This window comes from Trichechus manatus, unplaced genomic scaffold (assembly GCF_000243295.1).
Source record: "Trichechus manatus latirostris isolate Lorelei unplaced genomic scaffold, TriManLat1.0 scaffold00103, whole genome shotgun sequence".
NCBI classification, from domain to species: Eukaryota; Metazoa; Chordata; class Mammalia; order Sirenia; family Trichechidae; genus Trichechus; species Trichechus manatus.
This window is the reverse complement of record NW_004444039.1, coordinates 6,524,367-6,533,842: the sequence shown is the minus strand read 5'-3', so window position 1 is coordinate 6,533,842 and position 9,476 is coordinate 6,524,367.

Genomic DNA, 9,476 nt, shown 5'->3' with positions numbered 1-9,476 from the left:
CACCCTGAGGAATGGTGCCATATTGGGAACTCAGTGTTGGTCTCTGCTGCAGGCAGATTGGGCACTCAGCAGTGGTGGTAGCCAGGTTGGCCTTGGTGAGTGGAGGTCCATGTTGCTGAGACCATGTATAATCTCCATCCCTGCCACCATGGCCACTTTGTTCATGAGCTCATCGGGCAGTGACGGGAGTGGCTGAGTAAAAATGATGACTGGTTTCCAAAGAACTCATCATCCTATCTGCTTGATTGTTAAAATCCTCCTCTGCTGAGGTCACCCTTTGGTGAGCATTTGCCTGAGACACAAATATTTTCACTTCTTTGGCCCATTCAGAGAGGTCTATCCACATACCTCTTCTCCATACCTCCTTGTCTCCAGTTTTTCAATCACATTCCTTCCAAGTCCCTGACCATCCAGCCCAACCATTGGCCACAGCCCATGAGTCAGTATACAGTTGCACAAGTGACCATTTCTCCTTCAAATAAGGAGAATAACCAAGTGCACTGCTTGAAGTTCTGCCCATTGGGAGGATTTCCTTTTACTACTGTCCTTCAGGGAGGTCCCAGAAAGGGGCTGTAGTGCTGCTGCTGTCCGCTTTCAAGTGATGCCTGCATATTGCCCAGAACCATGTGTAAACCAGGCACGAGTTTTCTTTTTTTCAGTCAACTGATTGTAAGGAACTCCCCGTGAGGCCATAGGTTCATACTGAGAGAAAGCAGGTAATGTGACAGAAGTGGAGACCATGGCCATTTGGGCCACTTCCTTATGCAACTTACTTGTGTCTTCAGGTCCTGCTTGGGCCCTGTCTCTTACATACCACTTCCATTTAACGATGGAGTGCTGCTGTGCCCATCTAACGTTGTGGCTCTGTGGGTCAGACAATACCCAGTTCATGACGGGCAGCTCAGGCTGCATGGTGATTTTGTGGCCTGTGGTTGAGCGTTCAGTCTCTACTAAGGCCCAGCAACAAGCCAAAAGCTGTTTCTCAAAAGGAGAGTAGTTATCTGCAGAGGATGGCAGCGCTTTGCTTCAAAATTTGAAGGGTCTGAGCTGGGATTCCTCAATAGGGGCTTCCCAAAGACTCCAAACAGCATCTCTATCTGCCACTGACACTTCAAGCACCATTGGATCAGCTGGATCATGTGGCCCAAGTGGCAGAGCGTCTTTCCTGGCAGCCTGAACCTGTTGCAGAGCCTTCTCTTGTTCTTGGCTCCACTCAAAACTAGCAGCTTTTCGTGTCACTTGGTAAATAGGCAAGAGTAGCACATCCAAATAAGGGACATGTTGCCTCTAAAATCCAAAGAGGCCCACCAGGCATTGTGCCTCTGTTTTAGTTGTGGAGGGGCCAGATGTAACAACTTATTCTTTACGTTAGAAGGAATATCTCAACATACCCCACCACTGGACTCTTAGAAATTTCACAGAGGTGGAAGTCACCTGAATTTTTTGTCAGATAAATTTCCCACCCTCTAGCATGCAAATGTTTTACCAATAAGTCCAGAGTCATTGATGCTTCTTTCTTACTAGGTCCAGTCAACATAATGTCATCCATGTAATGGACCAGTGTCATGTCTTATGGAAGGGAAAGGCAATCAAGGTCCCTGCAAACTAAATTATGACATAGGGCTGGAGAGTTGATATACATCTGAGGTAGGACAGTGAAGGTGTATTGCTGGCCTTGCCAGCTGAAGGCACACTGTTTCTGGTGTGCCTTCAAAACTAGAATCGAGAATAAGGCATCGGCCAGATCAATAGCTGCATATCAGGTACCAGGAAATGTATTAATTTGCTGAAGCAATGGAAGAACATCTGGAAAGCAGCTGTAATTGGAGTCATCACCTGGTTAAGTTTTTGATAATCCACTGTCATTCACCAAGATCTGTCTGTTTTTTGCATATGCCAAATAGGTGAATTGAATGGGGATGTGGTGGGAATGACCACCCCTGCATCCTTCAAGTCCTGATGATAATAACCTCTACAACCCCTCCAGGAATGCAGTATTGATTTTGGTTTACTGTTTTCCTAGGTAGGGGCAGTTCTAATGGCTTCCACTTGGCTTTTCCTACCATAATAGCCCTTACTCCACTTGTCAGGAATCCAATGAGGGGGTTCTTCCAGTTGCTGAGTATATCTATTCCAATTATGCATTCTGGGACTTGGGAAAACACTACTGAATGGATTCTGGGACACAGTGGACATACCATGAGATGAACCTGAGCTAAGACTCCATTAATAACCTGATCTCCATATACCCCCACTCTGACTGGTGGTCCACAGTGACCTTTTGGGTCTCCCATAATTAGTTTCAGTTCAGAGCCAGTATCCAGTAGTCCCTGAAAAGTCTAATTATTTCCGTTTCCCCAATGAACAGTCTGTTTTGTAAAAGGCTGTAGATCCCTTTGGGGAAGGCTGAAAGAAAGATTGACAGTATACATTTTTGGCAGCGTAGTGGAGTCCTTCCTCAAGGTAACCCGGCCTCCCCTTCATTCAAGGGGTTATAGGTCTGTTAACTCTGTCAAGTCTGGGAATCAGTTGAGGGGCCATGACTCTTTATTCTGGCAATTCAAGTTAGACTGGCCTTCACTTGACCTAGAATTCTTCTGTTTGTGCAGATTAAGTAAATATTTAGTAGATTTCCCATCTGTTTCAATCCTAGGGACACCATGACTAAGTAGCCAACGCCACAATTTCATATGAGTCATACTATTCTGATTATTGCTTTGATTCCACTGTCCATTATGGGAACCACACCCACCTTGTCTTTGTCAGATGAGTGCCACCCCTTGGCCCCTACCACCACAGGTGTAAATCAGTCCCGCTGTAGTTAAGTATCTTAAGTCAGTTAGGGCAGTTCCCACTGTCAAGTCTGACTTACATAAAATAGCAAACACAGCAGTCTTCAAGGATGCTGGGGCTCCCTACACAAATTTGTTCCTCATCATTGTGGTAAAAGCTATGTCATCTCTGGATACTCCATGTGTGAGTCTGTGGCTCTAACCTGATAAATCCACTCTACCATGCCATTTTCCCTAAGCCTTTGGATACCTTCTTCTATGGTATACCAAGGTAGGTCTCGTATTTCAACTTGATTTAGTGTAGGCCACTGCATAATCCTTGCTTCAGCGTACCAGCCGAATAAACTCTTGGGTCCTTTTCTAACCTCTCAAGCTGAAACACTGAATGAACAATCTGTGCTTAGTGGGCCCCTATCAATAAACTCAGACTGATCCAACTTTATATTCCTTGCACCATTATCCCATATCCTTAATAAACATTCCCACACATATTCCCCAGGTTTCTGTTTGTACATATTAGAAAGTCAAGCAGTTCTTTTGGAGTGTAGCGTATCTCCTCTTGGGTCACACTTTGTACTTCACCATCTGGGACTTGCTGGAACTTAAATCTAGCTATAGGTCTAGAAGCAAAAATCAGTGGTGGGGGTTGATCTGGGAACATTCAGCGGTATCTTTTAAGGCATCTACCCCAGGAGATACTCCAGGCAAAGACTCAGACGCTGCCCCAGACGATGAGTCAGACACCACCCCAGGTGCTATCTCAGAAGAAGGCTTTTCAGACACACCTGGATTAATCTAATCAGATGGAGGTGGTTTAGCAGACAAAGATGGAGTAATCTCTTCAGATGGGAGTAAGAGGGCTGGTTTTGTTAGCAGGACTGAGTCAACGGAATTTAGGTGCTCAGTGTCCCCAGCTTCCTGATTATCTGTCCATATCTCCCCATCCTAAGTTTCAGGATCCCATTTCTTCCCAATGAATGCCTTCAGTTTAACTTCAGACACCATTCAATGTTGGGAGTTCAGTTGGTGTTATAATTCAGCCACTCTTCCAGTAAGAGTCTGAATTTGGTTTTCAGCAATATCAGCTCCATTACTACAAGAAGTAAGACTTTCTTTCAGGGCATAAGTGGCAATTTTGAGGTCTTATGTGCGGCACTTGAGCTGTGACTCTGAAGCCCTGAGCTCATTCATCTCTTTCTTTCAGCATTCTGTCTAGAGAATGTAGGACCGAACAACCAGCTTTCCTATACTTCTCATTCTGACAAAGTTGTAGAAAAGTATCAAACACTTGATCACCCAGAGCCTTGCTTCTCACCAATACTTGATCTGTAGGTGGTAATATTTTGCATATTAATATTGCCACCTCATGCCATATATTAATAGCGCTGTCTTTACTACTGGAGGCAGAGTCATCAGCACCTTTAAGACTAGTCAGATTTGAGAACCAATTTAGAAAACTCATCCTTACAATTTTGTTTCTTTAGAACCACTCTCAGTACCAAATGTCTTAGGCTGGGTTCTCTAGAGAAGCAAAACCATACGTGCAGAGAAAGAGGGAGAGAAAGAGAGAGAGCGATTTATCTCAAGGCAATGGCTCATGTGGTTGTAGAGGCTGACAAGTCCCAAGTCCTTGGATCGGACATCAGGCTGGAGGCTTCTTTTGGCTTAAGGAGCTGACAAATCCAAGATCAGTAGGTCAGACAGCAGGCTGCAGGCCTCTCCTGGCTTAAGTAGCTGACGAAGCCAAGATCAGTAGGTCTAATGGCAGGCTGCTGGCTCACAGGTTGTGGAGGCTGACAGATGCCAAGATTGACAGGTAGTATGGCAGGCCTCTGGCTCAGGTCTCAAAAACTGAGAGTCAGATGATGACGAGCCAGATGCAGGATCCAGAGCAAGCAAGCAAGTTTTGCCAGAACATCCACATACATATTGGATTCAGTTTCCCCAAGGAAACTCCCCTTACAACTGATTGGCTGATCATGTCAGATCACATCGTGGAAGATGACTACATCACTACATAACTGCCAAACCACTGGGAATCATGGCCCAGCCAAGCTGACACACAACCTTAACCATCACAACTGTGGTACCAAAAAATATTTTAGTTAACTAGAATATTTGAGGCTCCCTGTGGTCATTCTGGACAACTGAGTGGGAAGTGTGTGAACCAAATTTACCTGATAATTGTTCAGCCTTCTACCTTGTTTTGGCAGCACGAGAAGATCTGCCATCACCTGAGGGTAGAATAATAATTGTCAGTGTCACATATAAGCCATGTGGCCATAGGACCTTTCTTTTCTCTTGTGGCTTGAAGGTGTCTTGCCATTCTTATTAAGATTATGGGAAGTTGTTGAGTGAAATAAGTCAATCACAAAAGGATTAATATTGTACAATTCCACTCATGAAATATCTAGAATAGGCAAGTGTATAGAGAACAAAGTTTAATGGTTACCGGGGTGAGTGGGAGGGAGGGAGAAAGGAATACACATGCTTAGGGGACACTGAGTTAAGGGTGATGGAAAAATTTCGGAATGAATAAAGATGATAGTTGAACAACATGATGAACGTGATCTCACTGAATTGTATATGTGAATATTGTTGAAATGGCAGATGTTTTATTACCTAAATCTGTATCACATTAAAAAATAAGATTATGACCATGAAAAAAGATGCCGAGAAGAAATGGTATCACTTTCCGTCAGCTGATGGAGAAACCGTGGTGTAGCATCATTCTGTCTGTAGTGGTGATGCAGCCCTGTACCAATTTGACTTTGCAGGATGAGACCTGAGTAATCCCTGGAAGAGTACTATGCAAATGGTGACAGTTTCCATGAGGTCACCTATTGTGCGTTGTATATGGTATTAAATGTTAAACACAGAATTAGACTCAGAGGAGCTTACTTTTCAAGCAAGTCAATGAAAAGCAGGTACTCACATGCGGGACCAAGGAGAACAGGGTTGGGGGAGAGAGAGAGATCTTACCCTTCTCTGGAGATGGTGAGTTTTCTCTGTAATCCTCAAAGAGAGACTTTTCCTTGTTCTAGTGACAAGAGTTTCTTGTACTTTCTATGTCATGACCCTCTATGAAGTATGGTCAACTTTCCTAATTCACAGTATTCCTGCCTACCATTGACTTGACTCCTGATCCACTGTCCAGTCGAATCTCTGAGGTTGCGGCCCTCAGAAAAGAACATTGCAGGCATCCTGGTCATACACACATCTGATCTGCAGAGTTCACTTCCATCGTAGGAGCCTTCACAATCTCTTGTAGTCCAAATGATTCCTAGATGTGGAGGCTCTCAAATTTTAGCTGATTTCCTGGAATGCTCAAGCCAGGTCACTGTTACTCAGCTGCCTCCCATAAAGCAGCTCTCTCAAGAAAGACTGGCTTCGACCTTGGGACATCTTAGTCCGAACATTCCACATATAAAGCTCCTTTCTAGGGTGAAGTAGTCACAAGGGTCTTCTGGCTTGCACTACTTCAAATGCACTAATTCAGTGCAGTACTTCAAAAGCTATTGAGCATTTTTCTGGAGTCCTATGGGACAGCCGGTTTCCTGTCAAGCAGGGATGAATGCATAGGGACTTGATGCTCTGAAAAAGTCTACCTGGCACTGAGAGATCTTCCCTTGTCTGCTTGGTGGAGGACGTTCAGTGGTGGAACAATCCATTCACTGGGCTTTTGGTTTATTAGATGCTGTATCATGTCATCTGTTAACTTTTCATTAAGTAAAACTAATCTCTTTTGGGGAAAAGGAGCATTAAGGATTTAATTATGACCCCTTAAAATATGTGTTGAAATCCTAACCCCTGTACCTGTAACAGAGCCCTGATGGCACAGTGGTTAACAACTCGGCTGCTAACCAAAAGGTCAGCAATTTGAATCCACCAGCCGCTCTTTGAAAACACTATGAGGCAGCTCTTTTCTGTCCTATAGGGTCACTATTGGTTGGAATGGTTTTTGGTTTGGTACCGTAAATGTGATCCTGTTTGGAAGTAGGAGTTTTCTTTTGTTATGTTATTGAGTCCATATAAGAGTAGAGTGGATCAGAAACCTAATCACTTCTGAGTTATAAAAAGAGCAGAATAGGCACAGAGACGCACACAAGGAAGACAGATCCCAAGGAAGGCGAAGGCACACCAAGGAAGGCCAAGGAAGGCCAAGGCACACCAAGGAAGGCCAAGGCACACCAAGGAAGGCCAGGGCACACCAAGGAAGGCTGAGGCATGCCAAGGAAAGCCAGGGAATGCCAGGGAAGACCAAGGCACGCCAAGGAAGGCCAAGGCACACCAAGGAAGGGCGAGGCACGCCAAGGAAAGCCAGGGAATGCCAGGGAAGGCCGAGGCACACCAAGGAAGGCCGAGGCACACCAAGAAAGGCCGAGGCACGCCAAGGAAGGCCAAGGCACACCAAGAAAGGCCGAGGCACGCCAAGGAAGGCCAAGGCACACCAAGAAAGGCCGAGGCACGCCAAGGAAGGCCGAGGCACGCCAAGGAAGGCCAGGGAAGGCTAAGGAAGGCCAAGGCACACCAAGGAAGGCCGAGGCACACCAAGGAAGGCCGAGGCACACCAAGGAAGGCCAAGGCACACCAAGGAAGGCCAAGGAAAGTCCAGGAAGGCCAAGGAAAGTCAAGGAAGGCCAAGGCAAGCCAAGGAAGGCCAGGGCACACCAAGGAAGGCCAAAGCACACCAAGGAAAGTCAAGGAAGGCCAGGGCACACCAAGGAAGGCCAAGGCATACCAAGGAAGGCCGAGGCACACCAAGGAAGGCCGAGGCACACCAAGGAAAGCCAAAGAAGGCCAAAGCACACCAAGGAAAGCCAAGGAAGGCAAAGGAAGGCCAATGCACACCAAGGAAGGCCAGGCAAGGCCAAGGAAGGCCTAGGCACACCAAGGAAAGCCAAGGAAGGCCGAGGCACATCAAGGAAGGCCAGGGCACGCCAAGGAAGGCCAAGGCACACCAAGGAAGGCCAAGGCACGCCAAGGAAGGTCAAGGAAAGTCAAGGAAGACCAAGAATCACTGACAGACACCAGAAACGAGGAGAGCGAGTTACAGGAGGAGTCGACATGGTGGAGACTCTGATTTGGGCTGATATCAACACATATATTGGGGTATTGGGGGGACACAATTCAATCTTAACACTCCTTGTTCCCAAAAGAGATTATATCTTTTACTTAGTGCCAGAACTGTGAGAAAATAAGTTTCTGTTCTGTAAAGCCGCCCATTTGTGGTATTTCTGTTGTGGCAACACTGCAAATCAGGACAAGGAGTATGCAGAGATTCTGTCTTATAGTTTTCCAGCATAATGATACTCTAGACCAGGTGTTGACAAACTGTGACCTGTGGGCCAAATCCTGCCCCAACCTGCTTTTGTACATAAAGTTTTATTGAAACATAGGCATGCCCATTTGTACACGTATTGTCTCTATATAGCTGTTTTTGCCCTGGAATAGCAGAGTTGAGTAGTTGTGATCGAGACTGACCGGCCCACAAAGTCTAAAAATTTGATGTCTGGCCCCTTTCAGAAAAAGTTTGCCAACCCCTGACTGTTGTAGACTTTTAAGAGGTCCCATTTTTAAAACCAGAACCCTGGTAGCTTAGTGGTTAAGAGTTCGGCTGCCAACCAAAAAGATTAGCAGGTCACATCCACCAGCCTCTCTTTGGTTGCTATGAGTTGGAACCGACTCGACAGCACCTAAAAACAACAGCAGCAATTTTTAAAACCATATATATGAAGTAGTGATGTTGACTTCCACCTGTCCACGCTATACCTGAGCACTTTGGAAACTGTACAGGTCTCATAGATACATTACTGCTTGTGAGTATTTACTGAACTTCACCTATGTATGCAGAACTGTGTTCTTTAAGCCTTTCTTATCTGATTGTGGAACCCTGGTGGCATAGTGGTTAAGAGTTCAGCTGCTAACCAAAAGGTCAGCAGTTGGAATCCACCAGCCACTGTTTAGAAACCCTATGGGACAGTTCTACTCTGTCTTATGGGGTCGCTATGAGTTGGAATCGACTAGGTAGCAAGGGATTTTTATCTGATCATGGCATATAGCTTTTGCATCCTTTGCATTACTGGTGCTGCTGCTAGATGCAACTGAAAGATTTCTAACAGTGGACAGTGCTTTTTAAAGTCACACCCAGCATCTAACTCCTACCTTTCCCTGCGATGTTTCCTGTTGACACTGAACTTTGGTGAAGTAGCTCTGATCTTGAGCTGCAAGGAGAGACGTTAGAGTGGGGGGACAGGGACATGGCTGTAAAGTGTAGAGCACAGAAAATTTGCTGCTTTCCACCCTAAAAATAGCGTCCTCTTTCTCTTACCCACCCCCACCCCGACCCTGAGTTAGAGACGCAGCATCACTAAGGCAGTGATCGCCAACTTTGGAATGTTTCGATACCGCTGGTTTCCTGATACTGTTCCACGTTCTGTTCAGCCTTTTGATCTTTCAGCAGATGTGTGCAAGCTGCTAGCAGAACTGTTAAGGTATATGGGCTCTGGCTTTGAGGAGTTTATATGGTGTGATTTGACAATTAAAGACTATTAAATATTGACTTCTAAAAATTGTATATAATACCCTTTTAGATCATTGGAACCCCCACCGCTACATACACACCCTCGTACCCTCTCACAAACAGAGACACCCAGGAAGTCATAAAGCCAGGAATGACGTGGA